Consider the following 20,941-nt stretch of genomic DNA (forward strand, 5'->3'; position numbering starts at 1 on the left):
TAGAACAGATAAATTATGGAAGTCAGACACATTATAAAACAGGAGAAAATGGAATAGGTAGGACAAGAGGACACTACTAGGACAGAGAGTCGTTGAAGAGGTCACAGAATGTGTGGCGAAAGAACTTTGAGAAATAAACTAAAAATAATGAGGAAACTAAAGTAATGATCAAATAAATATTACATGTTTAACTGGCAAAAGATGACCATCCCCATGTATAACAAGATATATATATATATATATATATATATATATATATATATATATATATATTATATATATATATATAGATGCGCGCCACATGGTCTCAACTCTTCTCCCCTCTTCATCTAGCCTCCTCCCCTCTCCTCTCTCCCCCTCCTACCTCTCCTCTCTTGCTCCAACTCCTACTTCTCTTCACTCCTATTCTCCTTCTCTTTTCTCTTCGTTCTTACCTACCTTCCCCTTTCTCCCCTTCATCGACACCCTTCCCTCGTAACCCCACCTCACCCTACACAATCCAACCCCACCTTCCCTATCCATCCCATCCACCCCATCCTTTACACCCACTCCCACATACCCCACCTCTACCCCCACCCTCAGCCTAACCCACACTCCACCCTTGCTTTTCCCTTTCTCGCCTCCCCCACCTCCCAACACCATCACACCACTCGACACACCACTATACCATACCACACAACACCACATCACATCACACCACCACGCACACACTAGCACTGACCACTTCCCAGCTCCACATCCTCACACCTACACATACACACACGCACACGTCAAGGTCACTCCCTCCTACCACACGCACATACATACGCATGCGCACTTTATTATCTCCCCTTCTTTCTAGCTCTCCTGTGTGACCCTCTGTCCCGCATTCGCCATGATAGATCGCTAGCCACTACACATTCTTTATTTTCATATCTTTCTGTGTTCCTTTCTGTGGAAGAGCGTAGGCTCGAAATGTTAAAGACTTTTTCACTTCCCGAGCGTTATACTAATACATCTGTTTGCTGTCTACACCACCTGTCTTCGTCTTTTGTTTTTTGTGTGAATTTTCCCTATATTAGGCTAATTCTACTGTATTAATACTAACTAATAAATTTTACTTATGATTTGTCAGATGAAATTTTTTTTTATGCGGAAGAATTGACTGAGCGTATGGTGGATTTGAAACCATTTAATGACCATTCTACTACAATCAAGGTTTCTTTTTGTAAAAGTGAAAAATAATGTGCAGTATTATTTACAACTTTATATTTTATTATTTGTATTCGATACAACTAAATAAAATGACTATTTTAATTGTATATTTCAAAAAACACGATTGAAATATTTTTTCTTTAAATTTATTTTTGGTTATTTTTGTGTCATATTTTAAATGATTCATTTGTTTTTTAGATTCTCATAATAAATAAAATAAATCATCTCAAATTTACCTAATATAATGTATTATAATTAAAAAAAAATATTCCCGGTTGCAATATTTCAAATGCAGTAGAATTTTAATTTTAAGTGCTTCTTAGTTTCCTTCAGAGGTAACAAATTACACAAATTCTACTGTAGAAATCTTGTTCTGTACTTTTCCACGTGTAATAACTTAAGAATATTAACATGCACGCACTCGCATTTTCCATTGTAATACACTTTTTTCCAGGCAATGCAACAAAAATAACTTCTTTTGTTAAAAAATATTTGAATTATTTTTCATTGTGGATGATTGAATTAAAATAAGAATTTTATGTTGTGTTTTTTTAATTTTCACATATTTTTCAGGGTTTCGTTGCATTGGATAATATAAAAATGATTTTTAAAAAGGGAAAATAGCCAATGCATCCACCATAAGGCACGAGGAGCCACCTTCCCTTTTGCTTTTTCTGAAGAGCATCACTAGAAACCTTCAGGTATACCCGTTGAAAAAAAAGCATACAAGCGATATTTAGTATAAATAAATGTTTTGTGTTAATTAAATGAAGCCTGCCTGTATATTTATTTCCTTTAAAATTAATTTTTCAGGATAATAAGAAAGGTAATTATAATTGTGATAAATATTAGATCCTATATCTTCACTGTATGTAAAATTTTTATATTTAAGCAAAGTGCATAACACGAACGTGCCAAACAAGAAAGTGCGAAAATTCATTTTGAAAAATAATTTTCTATATAATAGTAAATATTAATGTAATACTAATCTTCTTATATAAAATAAACCTCTGTGTGTGTGTATGTGTTCGCTTTTCACGCGAAAACGGCTGCGCGATTTGCTTTTATACTTGGGATGCGTGAATAATTTGACCTCAGATACATAGTAGGGTCTTCAGTTTATTTTTTTTTTATCAAAAATAAATAATATTACTCTCTGTATATGATTCACTTCTTTGAAAAGATTTCTCAATGTCAATTTCCGGTATTGACGTAGCAACGGTGACATTTTCCGTTTTCGTTTGCAAAAAATCTCACTCTCTGTTTTAACGTCTTCATTTCAAGTTTTAATTCGCTATTTGCAAACAACTACGATAAGTTACTGAAAGAAATATTTACTGAGTTCACAAATTTAGATATTCAGTACAAGATAATTTTGAACGAGCTTTTATTTATACGGCTTTTTCGTTTCATCTTTATTTCATTCATTGTTTGCAATGTTCTCTCTCCCATCTTTCTCTCTCACACACACAAGTCAGCTACACACGCACACGTGTGTTTTTGTATGCACGTTTGTATACATTTATGTATGTGTGTGTGTGTTTGTGTGTGTGAGAGAGAAAGAAAGAGAGAGAGAGTCAGTCAAGGGGTGTTGTCATGTATACGTACATGCGTAAATACATATGCATACACCTTTTTGATGTATGTGCGTGTGCGTGCGTGTGTGTGTGTGTAAGTGAGCGCGTGTGAGACAGAGTGTGTGATGTCTAAGTGGTACTCACTTGCGCTCTCTCTCTCTCACACACACGCACACATACAAACAAAAAAGATGTGCGTTCCACAATAGTCATTTATTTCAATCACTCGTGTGAAGATATTCACGTAACTCATTTTTTCATTTTATCCCCGTTTTAATTTTCGAAAAAGTTTCCGAGAAAAATGTTCTCACTCTCTACAAGATGGGTCTGGGTAGATGTAGATGATCAGTTTCTGCAGTGAAGCAAAGACTGCTAGCCAGATTCAATGTTGAGTTTTACAACTTTGTTAACTCTATTAAATATATTTGCAAATATTTAAACAAAGGTTTAGATGCTGCAACATACACTCTTGTGCAGATTGGCAGTCAGTAGATATGTAAAAATGACGAGGATGCACAGAATGACAGAAGATACATCAGTACCAATGAGGCTTTCCAGTATCCCCAAGTACTTATAGCCCGTCTCTTCTATCTGCTTCATAACCTCTCCCGACGGTACCGTTAGCCCGTCCATACATTTAATTTTGCCTCTCTTCAAGTCTAATGCGTCACACTTTCTCAGTTCGAACTCCATTCTGATATGAGCACTGAAGGTATACACCATATCAACGAGGGAACTGACTTGGGACTTCATCTTTACCATAAAGTTTGGAGTCATCTATGAATAACAAATGGCTGACTTTTTGCTGACGGCTTTTGAATACATACCCAGCATTTGCTTTCCTCAGAATCAGTGTCAGTGGTATTAAGCACAGTACAAAGATCAGTGGAGACAGGCAGTCCCCTTGGAAGATGTCGCTCCTAATTTATACTGTCCCTAAACTTCTTCCGTATGCTGTTAGGTCCGTCCTCCTATTCGCCATACTTTTTCCAAGCTCTAAGCAATCGCTCAACATTCGATGCAATACCCAATAGATTCATACACTCCATAATCTAAGAATGCGGGATCTTATCGTACGCCTTACAATAGTCGATACATGACATGGCTAAGTTACTTTTCCTCCTCTTGCAGTCTCTAAGTACAGTTTTGTCTATCAGAAGTTGATCCTTGATACTTCTGCAACCATTCTGCTCATGTGGCAGGACTCCATTTTTCCAGATATTCGTACATTGACTCTGCGACTATTCCAGTCAATAACTTCCACTTAAGTGGAAAATAGAATATCAGCCTGTAATTGTCTACCTTTTTCGAGGTTTTTCAGGCACAGCACTGTCTTACCCAATGTCAACCACACTGGTGTTACTTTGTCGGCATTTAACAAGGTGTTGAGTTGCGCAGCTATCCGTGCGTGACATTCACCAAATCTTTTGATCCAGTAGCCTTGAACTCCATTTGGTCCTGGGGCCTTCCAATTGCTCATTTTTTGCTGATTTCCTTCACTTCCTCAACTGAAATGACTAGTTCTACTTGTTTTGGACAGACCACTGTTTGTTTCAGTTCTTGCAACCATTCAGCATCCTTCTTGTGCTCCTTGTCTTTGCTCCAGATGTCACTCCAAAACCTTTGATTTTCAATGTTATCTGGTATTAACTTTTATCTGTCCACTCTCCATTTATTTCTTTACAGAATCTCTTCTGATCTACTATGAATAAACTATTCTGGTAGTAACCCTTCATTCTTTGGTCGTATCTTACTATATTTGCTTTCTTTGCAACGAGGTGCTGTTTCAGTTCCTCCACTACAACTTTCAGGCCCTTTCTTTCAATATTATACTTCCTTTTCAGCGCCCTGTATTTTTGTTCGTTTTTAAGCTCCTCTTTCTCTTTTCGGTCTAACAGAGAGATTTCCTTGGAGAGCATATCTAACCCTGCCTGGATTCTTCTTTTCCACCATGGATCTTTTCTTTTGTCACTCTCATTATGTTTCTTTTTCTTGACATCAACCCCCACGTTTTCTGCTATAACAATACTTGCTGCCTTGATCAAATTATTTGTTTCTGTAATGTTTGTTCTGATGTATTTCAGAATTTCATTGACATTTTTCGTTTCTTGGTTCAATTTCCATCGATCAACCTTCTTAAGGTTACAAATAATGTAGCTATCGTTCTCCTGTAGTCTTACCTTTATTCTGTCGTAGATTGCCTTTTTTTCATCTGTCATATCAGTTTTATTGTCTTCTTTTAGATCATCTATACGTCTCTCATCAAGTAAACTACCACAGCTAATTTCCTGTGCTCTGGGATCAGTCTTAGTAAGAACTGTATTTTCATTGTTATCTCTGCTGCTATTTTCCATGACCCGTCTTTTGATAACATTGAGTTCTACTTCTGTGAACCAAAAATTTTTCCTTATTGCTCTAGCTTGATTACATAGTCTCTGTTCTGTGAGTTGAAACAATCCCTTTTCTTTCCAATGATCATATATACGTTGTCGGTAACCCGTAATTTGAGCACCATTTTCATCTACCGGGCTGCTCAGGTAGTAACACTCCATGACAACAGCATTAATTTGCTTGCTCCTTCTATGCCGTGTGTGGTGGTCCCTTTCTGGATATTAAGAGCCTGGAGCCGGATCAGAATCTCTGAGCCTACCGGATGTAACACTGTCACCATCATTGGCTTCAGTTTCATTACCACCGTTCTTCACAATATATTTTTTCATTGTCACTCATATGAGGTAGCGATTTCAGGTTGCGCAATTACCAATGTTTTTATTGACACCATCACTTGATGTATCATTAATCAGCTGATGAGGAGGAGGGGTCTCCACCCGTTTCCTTTTGTTATTATTATTATTATTATTATTATTATTTTTATTATTATTATTATTATTATTATTTTTATTATTATTATTATTATTATTATTTTTATTATTATTATTATTATTATTATTATTATTATCATTTTTATTATTATTATTATTATTATTATTTTTATTGTTTTATGTGTAGTAGTAGTAGTAGTAGCACCAGCAACAGTAGCGTGGATGGGGGTAGTGGTAAGGGTGGTAGTTGGGCCTCAGATACCTGTGCTATCATAATAGTAGTAGTTGTAGTGTTAATTTAGTGTTAGTAGTATTTAGTATTAGCAACTGCAACATACTATTATTATTTTTATTTTTGTCATTATCACCATCACCACCACCACCACCACCACCACCACCACCACCGCCACCACCACCACCACCACCATTGTTTTAGGGAAAAGTTGGGTAACAGTTTGATGAATAGATCATATCTACAGGTCTATAAATAGATTCGATGGGGAGGTCAGCCATAGAGACAAAGGACTCTTCGTACCCTTTAGGTCAGTAGAGGTCAAATGCATTTACTACGACCAGTGGATACTGGGATTGCTGCCTTGAAAAGAAGCAATTCAACCCGTTCTATTTGTAATTACTGGTTTAAAAAACAACAACACTAATAATAGTATACACACACACGCACACACACACACACACACACACACACACACACACACACACACACACACACACACACACACACACACACACAATATATATATATATATGCACACACACATACATGCTGATATTTATGTCGTTGAAATTTTGAATTTCTGAATTCAATTGTTGTGTTGCAATAAAAAGTGTTTACGTATTTGGGTAATATATTAAAGTTTTTAAGTTTTCTTGAGATGATCGTTTGTCCAGTTGGAGAATGCAGTAGGTCTTTTGCAATGAAAAGGACGTTTACATTTTCCAACACTCAGGGAGGGTCAAAATGAAAAGAAAACAAGTTGTAGATAGTAAAGTTTTACAAGCTACTAAATACGGTCTTTTGTATGACCGTACAGCGAGAAATGGTAGTGTTCTTGGTATAAAAAGGTGGATGATGCTTATGCTTTCGAATACTCAGGGAGAGAGGAAAGGGTAAGTCGTCACACATTAGTTGTAGATATTAAAGGTTTTTTTTTTATAAGCTGATCGTTTGTTTGTTCGAAAGTTGTCGGTATGTAAGTTTCTTAACTTATTTTATTTTGAGGGAGATTTAAAATATTCACAGGAAATTGTAGATATTCCAGTCTTTGGGAATAGTAGGAGGAAAAGATGTTCACTTTGTTGGATTCTTGAATTTCTGAATTTCTTTTTCTTTTTTCTTTATAAATTTTTCTTTTCTTTTTAAAAGTTTTGCTGTGGTTTACTGTTTTTGTAGTTGTGCAGTATGTATATATTGGCAGGTGCCTACTTCCTTAATTTTTTATCGTGCATTTAATTATGTTGTTACAATAAAAGGAATGTTTACATATTCTGTTAGTCAGGAAAGAAGGGAAGACAAAATGTTCACACAAAACTGGAGATATTAAAGTTGCTAGGTTTTTTTTTTGTGTTCGTGTGTGTGTCCAAAGGCGTAGATATGTAAGTTCCTTAACTTATTTAGAGGGAAATTCAAAATTCTCACAGAAAACTGTTGATATTCCAGTCTTTTAGAGTTATTTTTTCAGTTGTCCTGCTGGGTTATATTAGTGTTTCTGTGTCTTCAGCTGCTGACTGGTCAGAGCAACGAAGAACACGTCCAGTCTTATTATTATTATTATTATTATTATTATTATTATTATTATTATTATATTATTATTATTATCATCATCATCATCATCATTATTATTATTACTATCACGAATTCGGAATTGATTTCTCAATTGGAGAATAAATTGAATTTAGAATAACAAATTTCTATGCAACATATTTTGATGACGTCTATACATTTTTAGGTGCCTCAGCTAGTTTTATTATAAAATCAAGAAGTAAATGAGCTATAACTATATATAGTAATAAGAGCAAGCAAAAAGAGATATGAGAATATATCAGCTATATAGTGAGAAGAGAATATGATCTTATGAATAGTAAAACCATGGCTAATATACATTTTTTTAAAATGCAAAAATAGCCAATGCATCCACTGTAAGGCTGGAGGAGGCACCTGTCTTTGTTAGGGCAAAGTTAGTTAGTTAGTTAGTCGAAATTCATGCAAAATAAAAATAAAACCTGCAATTCAGCTATTGTTCTTGTGAACTTGCCTGAAAAAAAAATCTGAATCCTGCTACTCTGAAAATCTGAAAGCAAAAACTTTGTCAATTTACCCTAAGAAATAATAATCTAAATTCTGCTACTCTTAATATTGAATTAAAGTTTAAAAGCAAACAAATAACTTATTAAAAGTTCAGAAGTTCTTACAGCCTTGGTCGTCGTAATGCTTCGCTTTCGTTTGTTTAATAAAAAGTCATCCTCACATAATGATTTTGCTTTCATTTTGTGATAGACAGCTATCATGTAGAAAATGCCAACTTCTAAATACTGTCTGATTAGGTGAAAATGATTAAACTTCAAACCTCAGTAACATTTTTTGCGATAAGTATGTATGTATGTATGTATGTATGCATGTATGTATGTATGTGTGTGTGTGTATGAGTGTGTGTGTGTGTATGTGTGTGAGTGTTTATTTACGATGGACAGTAGAAAAGAGTCCATTTGTCATCAATTGTTGTCAACTTACCCTCTCTCCCCTTAAAGCTACGTATACGTCACACCTTTTTTCCCTTCCTGGACGTTTTAAAAGTTACTTATGTGTATGTGCATGTGTGTGTGTGTGTTGTGTGTGTGTGTGTGTGTGTGTGTGTGCATTGTTTGTGTTTGCGTGTGTGTATATTTAGGAAAATATGTATGTAGCGTCGCGTGTATATCCCTAAAGTCGATTTCAGATTATTCTCCCCTTTTTGACCTCACATACTCGAAATCTCAACTTTTTTCTGCTTAACCAAATTTCAAATTTTATAGCTCAAAATGTAGCTTAGGAGGTGACCAATCTAAAAATGTAGAGACGTCATCAAATTTGGTACCAAAAAAAAAAACGGAATTAGTGACAAAGCCTAGAAGTGGTCGCGAATGAGTAAATGTTGACCTTAAGAATATTATTCACACACTGCCGTGCGTGAATGATATTTATTACAATATAATGTATTCTATGAATATGAGGTAGATCTTTGCAAGATACCTAAATATTGAACTGAATCACAAATTTTGTGATATTGGTTCCCAATTTTGGAAGAAGGTCGTCAAATCCGGAGGGGAGGGAAGTTGATTGCATCGACCTCATTGCGAAGCCTATACTCATTTTATAGAGTACCGAAAAGATAAAAGGCAAAGATAACCTTGGCGGAGTTTGAACTCAGAATGTAGAGACAGATGAAATGCCGCAAAGCTTTCACGCTGCCTCGTCGTCTTAGTACTGTAATAAGTAATAATATTGAAAATACTTTTACGTACTTTTGGTACATTTAGCTTATATAATAACTTTTTCATCTTAAATATCTTTGAAAAGATAAGCACCGCGACACTCGTCTTGAGTTCTATCATATGAGCTAAACAAAACCAAAATTTTTACACAAAACAAAATGTTTAAGTTTTGAATTTGTTTTTAGACGTTACCATTTTGTTCGGCACCTATCATGTACTACAACTCATTGTACAGCATCTCACCCGTCTGGCATCGGTGCATGATGGGTCGAAATAATCGTAGTGAATAATAAAGGGTCTCGTGAACTGCATTTTCATTCTCTCATATTTTTATAAACCCCACGGACACGAAGGAATTAGTGAAGTAAACCCAGTGGCATGTACCTCCATACTGTTGATGACATCAGAGAGCTAAATACTGTGAATGGGCTCTAGACGGCATACTACAAGGTATATATCCGAATATAAAATTATTACTGATATACATACACGCACGCGCACAGACACAGACACACAGACACGCACACACAGACATACACACACATGCAGAGAGAGAGAGAGAGAGAGAGAGAGGAGAGAGAGAGAGAGAGACAGACAGACAGAGAGAGAGAGAGAGGAGAGAGAGAGAGAGAGAGAGAGAGAGAGAGAGAGAAAGACAGAGAGAGACAGACAGACAGAGAGAAATGGAATGGAGAGAGAGATCTGAGCATATATGTATGTGTAAATAAAGGCGGTGAGCTGGCAGAAACATTAGCGCGCCGGGCGAAATGCTTAGTAGTATTTCGTCTGTCGTTACGTTCTGAGTTCAAATTCCGCCGAGGTCGACTTTGCCTTTCATCCTTTCGGGTTCGATAAATAAAGTACCAGTTTCGCACTGGGGTCGATGTAATCGACTTGATCCCTTTGTCTGCCCTTGTTTGTCCCCTCTATGTTTAGCCCCTTGTGGGCAGTAAAGAAATATATATGTATGTGTAAATAAAATACCTTATAAATGTATTCATAAAATTGTAAGCTTTCGAGAAGTGTTAGAAAACACAACAATTAGAAAGCTGAATTTAAAAAGAATAAACGGAACGAAGGGAGTTGAAATACTCGTAATAAATTTAATGGCCAATTTGTACCGTTAATTTTTTTGAGGTTCTGTCTTAGTATGTAGGGAAAACAATGAAAGAAGCAAGTGTTGTTCTTTGAATAAACAATATTGGTTTAGTTGTTGTTCTAATCCTGATAAATATCCGACCAACAAAGCAATGAAAACATAAAAACTATGAAATATAAAACGAATAAAATAACTGAAGCTAAATCTGACACGTTCCTATAACTATTAGGGATGGGCACTTATTGGATCAAGTACTGCTATTTTTGCTGAATCACCATTTTTAAGCAGGCTGTACAAATACTTAGTAGTTTCATTGTAGTCACTCTTAATCATTGTAGTTCACGGGAAGGTCAAGCTACATCATATTAAAAAAGAAAGAAATATACTAGAAATAGTAGGAAAAGAAAGAAAAGTGTAACTAGTAAGAACAACGAAATGAAGACGATACCCCCCCCCCCTTGTTTTAGATAAATATTTAGCGACTTAGGTGTGACTGCAACATGACAAAATACTGAACGAAGACCAAACCATGTATACATACATGCATTCATACATACAGGTGTTTGTGTGTATGTCTCTCTCCCCTTTCTCTCTATATGTATGTATGTATGTATGTATGTATACACACACACACACACACACACACACACACACACACACACATATATATATATATATATATATATATATATATATATATATATATATATATATATATATATATATATCCTACACTTCTGTGTCGCATATTTCAGTTCACTCATTTTTCTTTGTACCAACACCATGGGTTTTTTGCATTGTTTATGACCTTTAAGTCAACAAGCAGACGTAAATTATCTCTCTAGGCACAGAAACTCTATTCTCTTCTATTATTAATAGAATCAGCCATGCGTTACCGATGGTTAGAATGCATATTTCTCCTAGCTCCATCGTCTTTTCTTTCGAGTATATATATATATATGTGTGTATGTGTATGTGTGCTTGTAATGTATATATATATATATATATATATATATATATGTTACACACACATACATATAATACATATATATGCTATATATATATATATATATATATATATATATATGCTATATATATATATATATATATATATATATATATGCTATATATATATATATATATATATATATGTCTGTGAGTGTGTGTATGTATGTATAAATATATATGTATGTATATATATATGTATGTATAGATATATACATATATCTATGTTTGTAGTCACACATATTATATACATATAAACATGCATAAATATATGTACATAGACACGCACACACATATACACATTCTTTCTTTTTCTCTCCTTCTCACCCCATACAAATGGTTATCTCTTTATTTTATGTTCCACTTTGAGAGACTGTCACCGAAACTGTCTCACTCGATCCGAGGCAACCCATTTTTTGTAACACTGTTATATATATCTCTCTCTCGCTTTCTCTCTCTCTCTCTCTATCTGTCTGTCTATCTATCTCTCTATATGTGTGTGTGTGTCTGTGTGTGTGTACTAAAATAAATGTACCACCATCGTCATCATCATAATCCTCATTATTATTAGTAGTAGTAGTAGAAGTAGCAGTAGTAGTAGAAGTAGCAGCAATACAAATATGTGGGTGTTCACAGGACTTTCTCAAATGAGACTTCATGGTTTTATCCAAGGTAGGATGCATTGTAAATGTAACTCTAATTACACATTGAATAAAATTAAAACTTCATGGTCACGGCTGGTACACCTTTGCTCATAAATCGGCTCGATCAAGACAGACCCGTACCTAATAAAGATTGTTAACTGTCATTGCCACCACCGCCTCCATCATAGAGAAAAAAAGGAGAGAGCACGAGAGGATGGGATAGAGACGAACAGAGTAGGTAGAAAAGTAAGATACATGTAACAACATCAACAGCAACAATAATAATTGTTTCTGATTTTGGCACAAATTTTTGAGACAAGGGGGGAGTCGGTTATATCGACCCCAATACTTAACAGATACTTTATTTTATTTGCTCTGAGAGGATGAAAGACAAAGTTAACTTCGGCGAGGTTTGAACTCAAAACGTAATGAACTGGAAAATATACTTCCGTGCACTTTTCCGATTTTGTCAGTTGACCACTAACAACAACTATGATGATGACGATGACGACGATGATGATAAAGAGAAGAAAGATATTTTTTATTTGCCACGGGAGTAACTGATGGGGCGGATATTATAAAGGTTACAATTTGAGTTCATAAAAATAGCTTAGTGAAGAGAAAAGAAGTGGGGAAGAACTGAGTTGTAAAGTGTATTTTGTGTACAAAATATGCGAGTCATTGACAATGCACTCCTTCTGATATTGATACTCCACAGATTTAAGACCACTCTGATCACCAACGGCATATGCTCTCGACCTAATTTCTCTCTCATGGTTTGGATAGACCCTAGACTGTCACCTAAGATGCCACCCAGCTGAAGTGAACTCCGGATCTTATCATTACAAAATCTTCTTGTTTCATCTCCAATGTGTAATTCGCCAATTAAGTTTTATTTCATTCTTTTGGTGTTGTTATAGTTGTCGTTATTGTTGTTTAGCCCTAGGTTAGCTCTAATCGAGCAGAGCTATAATGAAAGGTGTTCCACTTACTGACATCCAATGAAAAATGTACCATCTATGACCATTCTGTGTTTTGTTTATTGCAGGCGAGATTGTTCCATGTATTCCTCTTTATTTACGATAATTGAGTTCAAACTGAGGGATATTTGGTTGCTATTTCTAAGTAATCTGTGACTCAGTCGCTACCCTTTGTCTCATACATTTCGGGATATGGTGCCTAGTCCCGCGAAATCACATGTCTAAATATGTGAGGCTCGTGGGATTCATTTATATTATTACATTCATTTATATTATTACATTTATATTATTCATTTATATTATTATATTTGCTGACAGATTTGTAACCTTTCAGTTCTGACATTTTTCTTAAGCTGCCATGCTCTGGGCAGTACGGTCCTTTCAGTCGAGCAGATCTTAAACCTAAACTTTCACTCTTATGAGAGACGAATCCGGAATGCCTTTATTTTTCTCATTAATTTTTATTGAAATTCCTCGAATCGATTAGAGCACAAAACAGCCGTGCTGTTAACTGTGTTTGCAGACAAGAAAAGACAGTCGCGTCTGGAACGCCGTTCTTTTTAGCTCTGTTGGATGGGGATCACCTTGGGTTAAACAACACCAAAACGCATATCTAACTTTTAAAAAAAGTTTTAAACTCTGTCTGGTAAAACATTACAAAAATAATTGACACTGACAGCATAAAAGAAATTTGCAGCAGAACAACACCTGCTGCCATCAAGTTCCAGTGATAGTCTACTTAAAGTAGTAGTAGTAGTAGTAGTAGTAGTAGTAGTAGTAGTAATATTTGTAGTAGTACTAGTATTTATAGTAGTAGTAGTATTTGTAGTAGTAGTAGTAGTTGTTTTTGTTGTTAAATGTTATAATCCCACAAAACTTTTGTTTTTCTTGCACCATGGTGGAAAGAAAGAAATATTTTATCTCTACAAACATCTATAATCAGTTGTTTACCTCAACGAGATGTCAGCGACATTATTTACTCAAGAAATTTGCTGTTGTTGTCGTTGCTGTGCTTCTTTACTCTAACCGTCACTATACTCCTTCTCCTCCTCCTCCTCCTCCTCCTCCTCCTCATCATCATCATCATCATTATCAGTCGCAGCAGCAATAGCACCACCACCACCACCATCACCATCCCGAATAATCTTGGAACATCTGTGCTCCAAAAACAAAGACATGTTAAAGAAAATGGCTGTGTGGTAAGTAGCTTGTTTACCAACCACATGGTTCCGGGTTTCTTTCTACTGCGTGGCACCTTGAGCAAGTGTCTTCTACTATAGCCTCGGGTCGACCAAAGCCTTGTGAGTGGATTTGGTAGACGGAAACTGAAAGAAGCTCGTCGTATAAATGTGTATATATGTGTGTGTGTATATGTTTGTGTGTCTGTGTCTGTCCCCCCAACATCGCTTGACAACCGACGCTGGTGTGTTTTCATCACCGTAACTTAGCGGTTCGGCAATAGTGACCGATAGAATAAGTACTAGGCTTACAAAGAATAAGTCCTGGAGTCGATTTGCTGAACTAAAGGCGGTGTTCCAGCATGGCCAGAGTCAAATGATTGAAACAAATAAAAGAGTACAGAGTATCTTTATCGAATTTTCTGACGTCACTGTAATGACTGATGTCACTGTACTGTCAAATGTCATTGTTTGATGTAATTGCACTGTGAGAAAATATTGGGTTGTCCGGAAAGTCCGTGCCGATTTATAGTAGCTTACTTTTCGACTTATTTTAGAACATGGTTGAGTCCCTAAAATAACATTTGACTACACCTCTATTTAGAGCACAGTTTAAGCTATCTTTTCGTGGAAGAAGGTTTATATTCCTATAACCTGTGTTAATTCTGTAACCCTTTAAAATGGAAGATAAGAAAGTTCATTTTCGGCACTTGATGCTTTTCTTTATCCGTAAAGGGAAAATGCCTCACAAGCAACCAAAGAAATATGCGCAGTTTACGGTGATGTTTCTTTATCCGAAAGAACTGTACGGAAGTAGTTCGCAAGGTTCCGAGCTGGAGATTGTAGCCTTATTGATAAAGAGCGATCAGGCAGACCATCCACTACAGATGATGACCAAATCAAGTCATTAATTGAGAATAACCCATATTGCACAACCCGAGAATTGGCAGAAAGCCTTAACCTACCAAAATCCGTCGTTCATGAGCACCTGTAAAGCTTGGGTATACAAAACCTTACGATGTTTGGGTACCACATGAGTTGAGTGAGAAGAACCTTTTGGACCGCATTTCCATCTGTGATTCGCTTTATAAACGGAATGAAAACGCGCCTTTTTTAAAGCAAATTGTGACAGGTGATGAGAAATTGATTATCTACCGAAATGTTCAGAGAAAGTGATCTCGGAGTAAGCGACATGAGCCACCCTTAGCCACCCCAAAAGTGGGTCTTAAAAAAGTCTTGCTTTGTTCTGGTGGGATGGGAAAGGAATTTTGTACTATGAGCTTCTCCTAAGTAACCAGACAATTAATTCTGAGAAATACTGCACACAACTGGACGAGTTAAAAGCAGCAATTCAAGAGAAACGTTCAGAATTGGCCAACAGAGAGGTTGTTGCTTTCCAATATGATAATGCAAGACCGCATGTTTCTTTGGGAACCAGACAAAATTGCTGCAGCTCGGCTGGGTTTTGTTACCTCACCCTCCATATTCACCAGATATTGCTCCTTCGCATTTCCACTTATTCAGGTCTCTGCAGAATAGTCTTAATGGCAAAAATTTCAATTCCTTTGCCATGAAATCACCGCAATTCTGGGAAGAGGGTATTTTCAAGTTAAAGGAAAGATCGAGGCGCATTGAGCAACAAAATGGTTTATATTTGGTTGATTAAAAATGTAATGGCAAGTATTTATTGACCCTTTTCTTTCCTTTAAAAATCGGCACGAACTTTCCGGACAACCCAATAGCATTTTATTGTACTTGTCACGAAATCTAAGAATGAAACTTTAACAAATTTCGGTGGGGAAAAGAAAAAAGAAAAAAAGGAAAAGATCAGACGGTAGTGATTCTTAAAATGGTTTCAAAATGAATAATTTCTTTGTGAAGAATAAAAGAAATAACACTCCTTTTCATATTTCTCGAGAATATAAGGTTATTATTTCCACAAGAACTTTGTAACAGATACGCGTTCCACTTAAATTTGCGATGCAACAATTGCATTATAATCCTTCCTATTATAGGCACAAGGATTGAAATTTGGTGGGGAAGAGGCAGGTTGATTACACGGATTCCAGTGCTCAACAGGTACTTATTTTATCAACCCCGGAAAGATGAAAGGCAAGGTCAACTTTAGCGGAATTTCAACCTAAGACATGAAGTTGGTGCTAAGAATTTTGCCCGGGTTACTAAAAGTTCAGCCAGCTTGTCATCTTAAGCAATTGCATAAGAATAACAATAATGCTTACAACAACTACAATAACAGCAACAATTATAATATTGTCTTTAAATTTTGGCAGAAGGTCAACAATTTTAGGGGTTGAGCTATGTTGATTACATCTATCCCAGTACTCAATTGGTACTTATTTTATCGACTCCGAAAGGATAAATGACAAAGTCGGCCTCGGTGGAATTTGAACGCAGAGCGTAAACACGGACGAAATGCCGCTAAGAATTTTGTAGGGCCTGTTAATGGCCCAGATAGCTTACTGCCTTCAACAACAACAACAACAACAAAAATAACGGTTTCAAATTTGGGCACAAGGCCAGCAGATTCACCGAAGGGAGATAGTCGATTACATCGATCTCAGTAGTACTTATTTTATCAACCCTGGAATGATGAAAGGCGAAGTCGACCTCAACTGAGTTTGAACTCGAACGTAAAGACTGATGAAATACTGCTAAGCATTTTGCTCGGCGTATTAACGATTCTGCTAGCTCACAACCTTCAACAACAACAACGAAAGCAACAGCAACAACAGCTTATAATTTCTTCCGGCTTCTCATAGCTAGTTCAAATTTCGCTGAGGTCGACTTTTCCACCTTTCGAAAGTCAATAAAATTAGTACCAGTTGAGCATTGGTAGTCCCCTTCCCACAAAAACATTCAGGTTTTGTGCCTATGGGGACACCCCTTCTGGGACAACCAAAGAATCCCACATGTCCCGAGCCACCTTATTCATCAAGAATACCTTGACAAGTGTTCTTCTCTGTATCCTTCAGCCTACAGACAAGCTGAGAACATGGTACTTCCTTGACCGTTGAACACTGACAGTTGCACTCAACTCACAATAATCATTTAAATACTCTTTGTGAAGCAACACAAAATAACTCCTTTCCCATTTTTCATACCATATCAATGGTGGTGGCAATATTAACACGGAAAAATAATTATATCTTTAAATTCTTGTATGAAACCCAAAGAATTTAAGTTTCACCGTTCGCTCTCTATTTTTTCCACGTCGTCGTATATGTAGGATACAGAAGCCCTAAACACACTTGTAGTGAACACCCAAGAAGTATTTCCCTTTCAAAAAACAAAACAAAAACAATAAAAAAGACTAAACTGGATTGGTAGACAATATGTTTATAACAACAAAACAACAACAATAACGACGACAACAACAACAACAACAATAAATATATTGTTTTGTCTCGATATAAAAGATGGTCTTCAGCAAATTTTCTGCTCAATACCACAGATTTGCTTGTCAGTTGTTTGACCTTAACCAGTTGAGCATGTCCCTTGGTGGCTAACGAAATGTGCATCTCTGATCACGACCAGAAGTAGTGGGGGAGCATCATAACCAATGTTGAGAGGAATTCTTTGGGGTTTGGATGATTCACCTTTAGAAACATGGGTGTTCGTTCAAAACCCTTAAACAACCCTTATTCAGGGATCTTTTGAGCGGAATGGGCTACTCGACCAGAAGAAAATTCTAACTGGGCGCCACCTGTAAGGTCATGCGCTGTTTATCTTGATGTGAAATCACCATGTCGCGCAAATATGGTTGTCATGCATGTGCCTGGTGTACCCTTATCAGACGGGTAGTCATGATGGATATACTGGGCTTCGTATATTTTACCCCGGTGTTACTTTGATGGCATAATGATAACAATAATAATAATAATAATAATAATAATGATGATGATGATGATGATGATGATACTACTACTACTACTACTACTACTACTACTACTACTACTACTACTACTAATAATAATAATAATAATAATAATAATAATAATAATCATCATCATAATAATGATGATGATGATGATGATGATGATGATGATAACAATAATACTTTCTTTTATTGGCCACAAGGGCCGAACACAAAACAAATAGGAACAGTACAATACAAGGGACAACTTGGGTCTAGTGAAATCCCACTAAATGGGCAAACAGACATATTTGCAAAAAATAATTCCAAGTCTTCTCGCTTTACCTTTGTCTTCAATCAATACCACAGATCAAGCATGAACAAGCAAAGAAAATATATTCATACAAATATACAAACCACAAATAAATAAACTTCAACAAAGTTCATTCACCAACAACTACTCACACACAAACTTATTCTGGAACTTGACACGGTGAATTTACACAGCTAACAACCTTTGGGCAGAATCGTAACTTTTTCTCGTATGAAACTAATACTCGGATTTAGTGGCGAACAAAATTTTATGCTTATGCACATACATACAAATCATAACCATTCAGCCGCTGGGCTATATACAGACAAATGCTGTCCACTCTAAACTTGATAGGTTAATCTTAGAGAGCCTTTATTGCTTGAGATTGTCACTAGACACGTTGTCAGCCTTAATTTTCAACGCAAAAATATTGTCACATGACATTAACGCAGCAATGCCAGTTAGCAATGGATTTACAAACATTTTAAAGCTTAATCACGTGATCATCATCTGGTAATCAAGTTGTATCCTAAACATATACTAATTTGAGCTATGTTCTCTCTATAAAACCAAGAGAATTTCCCTAGTGTAAATAATCTCAGACTGCAGACAACTAGGTGCTGATCAGGTGATGATTCTGCCCCTCTCATTATATGAATGTCCAATACAAAATACAGAAGACAATAAAATCTATCCATGACCTCTGTCACAACGTACCTCTATATTTATGGGTAGAATGGTAGAATTTTCGAACTTCAGTCAGAAGCAAGACAGTTGTGGCATAGCCTCATATATTTCTATCATTCACTCAGCTTTTGAAAATCATAAATATCTGTAAAACCATTTAAACCTATAGAAATAAACCATCCAAAACATTCACCATTGCGTTTTCAACTTCTTTCATATATGTATATGTATATTATACATACATATATATATATATATATATATATATATATATATATATATATATATATATAGCTGACGTACCCGGTGATTCCCAGGAAAGCGGGGCTTATCCCTTGGTTACATTCTCATAATTGTTTCACTAATCCAATAACAACAATGCAAAGTATGTAGCCCTTGGAACGGTTTTTGTGCATTTACAGAGGATACCGAACTGTCTTACATAGGATCTTGTTTTTAGGAATTCTCAATAAGTTATGAATACTCAAATTGTGAAGCCAGTTATGTAATAACAGGAAATTAGTTACCTGAAAGTAAGAATTCAAATAATGTAACCCTGAAAAGGGCTTTAATGCATTCACAAAGTATATAGAGCATAGGAGGAAATACTAATGAGGCATGTATACTAAGATCGTGAAGCATGTTACGTAATAACAGGATAATCAGATATGAGATAATAACAATTCAAAGTAAATAACTCTGAAGAGGGCCTTTGTGCGTTCCCAGAGAATATTACCATCAGGAGCGCTAGTGTTGGTATATTCATGAATAAGTCACTAAACGAAATAAGTGGATCTATTGTTTAGGAAAATACTATTTACATTTTTAAGGGTTGTACTAGATAAATTGCGAGAATAACTTTAACTAAGAAATAAGCATACTCAATTTCATTTTTACCAAATAATTTAGGAAAATGAATGGGTTGTTTCCCTTGTTTTTATAAGGATCCATTCCAGAGGCCCTATTATCGATTTTTTCAACAAACTGAGTATGCCATGATGTTTCCAGACATGAGTTCTACTCACGTGTCAAGTTCCATCAAAATCGATAAAACGATGTAGGAGGAGTTAGCTAACAACTCCACAAACATACCCACTGACAGAAGTTCCCACATATGTAGTGTATATATTTATATATATATATATATATATATATATATATATATATATATATATATATATATATATATATATATATATATATAGAGAGAGAGAGAGAGAGAGAGAGAGAGATTATATAGCATTTAAAATCGAGCTACTGTGAAAACAATAAATTCATAGACTCGTATAACATACCTTGTACTTTCAAGCAATCCTTCAATATAGAAAATGGCTGTTCGTTTTTGAAAAATTCGACCAGCCATGTTGTATATTTGAGTCTGAAAACTTGCTAGAAAATACAAGGCTTGGTATTCAAACCTGCCTGTTTATTAAATTCTCACAGCATGAAACTTAGTAATTCGAATTTAAATTCTGTGTATATTAAATGACTAGATGGAGTACTTTTTTGTTGAATTTGGATGCAATAGTTCTCCGCATATTTGTTTCTGATCTATCATCTGCCAGGGCTTCCAACGTTAATCTATAAGTCGCACTGGAATTACCAGTTTTCTGAGTTTTCTCTGCTGTAGATAGTCTCAGATTGCAGACAACTAAGTGCGGATTAGTTGATGGTTCCGCCCCTCTCATTACACGAATGTCCAATATAGAATCAAAGTGGTTCAAGACAATAAAATCTATTTGTGACCTCTGTCTCAAAGTATCTCTATGCTTATGTGTAGAATGTGGTGGAAGAACGTGTTTACATTTGGGAGCTCATTTCCAGTACAGGAGTCTAGTAAAGCCTCTTCATTTGTGTTGAGTTCAGAGTCGCCATTCCGCCCAAGCACTCCATTCGGGATCCGGAATACCAGCATGGGCATTGAATTAACTTTGTAAGACAAATGGGTATGTCTTTACTGCATCCTAAAACTTCAATAATTTAGTCAAGGATGGATGTGTATTTAGCTTGCTCTTCTATGAATATACTTGCAAACGCCACAATAGTCCTTCATTCAGTCTTAGCTTCAAAGTGTGGTCC

General features: G+C 35.8%; 1 long non-coding RNA gene across 1 annotated transcript; it reads left to right on the top strand.

Moving 5' to 3' along the window:
* Positions 1-5,770: 5,770 nt before the first annotated feature.
* LOC118763330 lies at positions 5,771-19,890 on the top strand. The gene is made up of 3 exons (XR_004999073.1): positions 5,771-5,782; positions 15,907-15,914; positions 19,807-19,890. It is a non-coding gene; the product is annotated as an uncharacterized LOC118763330 (long non-coding RNA).
* The last annotated feature ends 1,051 nt before the right edge of the window (positions 19,891-20,941 follow it).

This window comes from Octopus sinensis, linkage group LG5 (assembly GCF_006345805.1).
Source record: "Octopus sinensis linkage group LG5, ASM634580v1, whole genome shotgun sequence".
Lineage (NCBI taxonomy): Eukaryota > Metazoa > Mollusca > Cephalopoda > Octopoda > Octopodidae > Octopus > Octopus sinensis.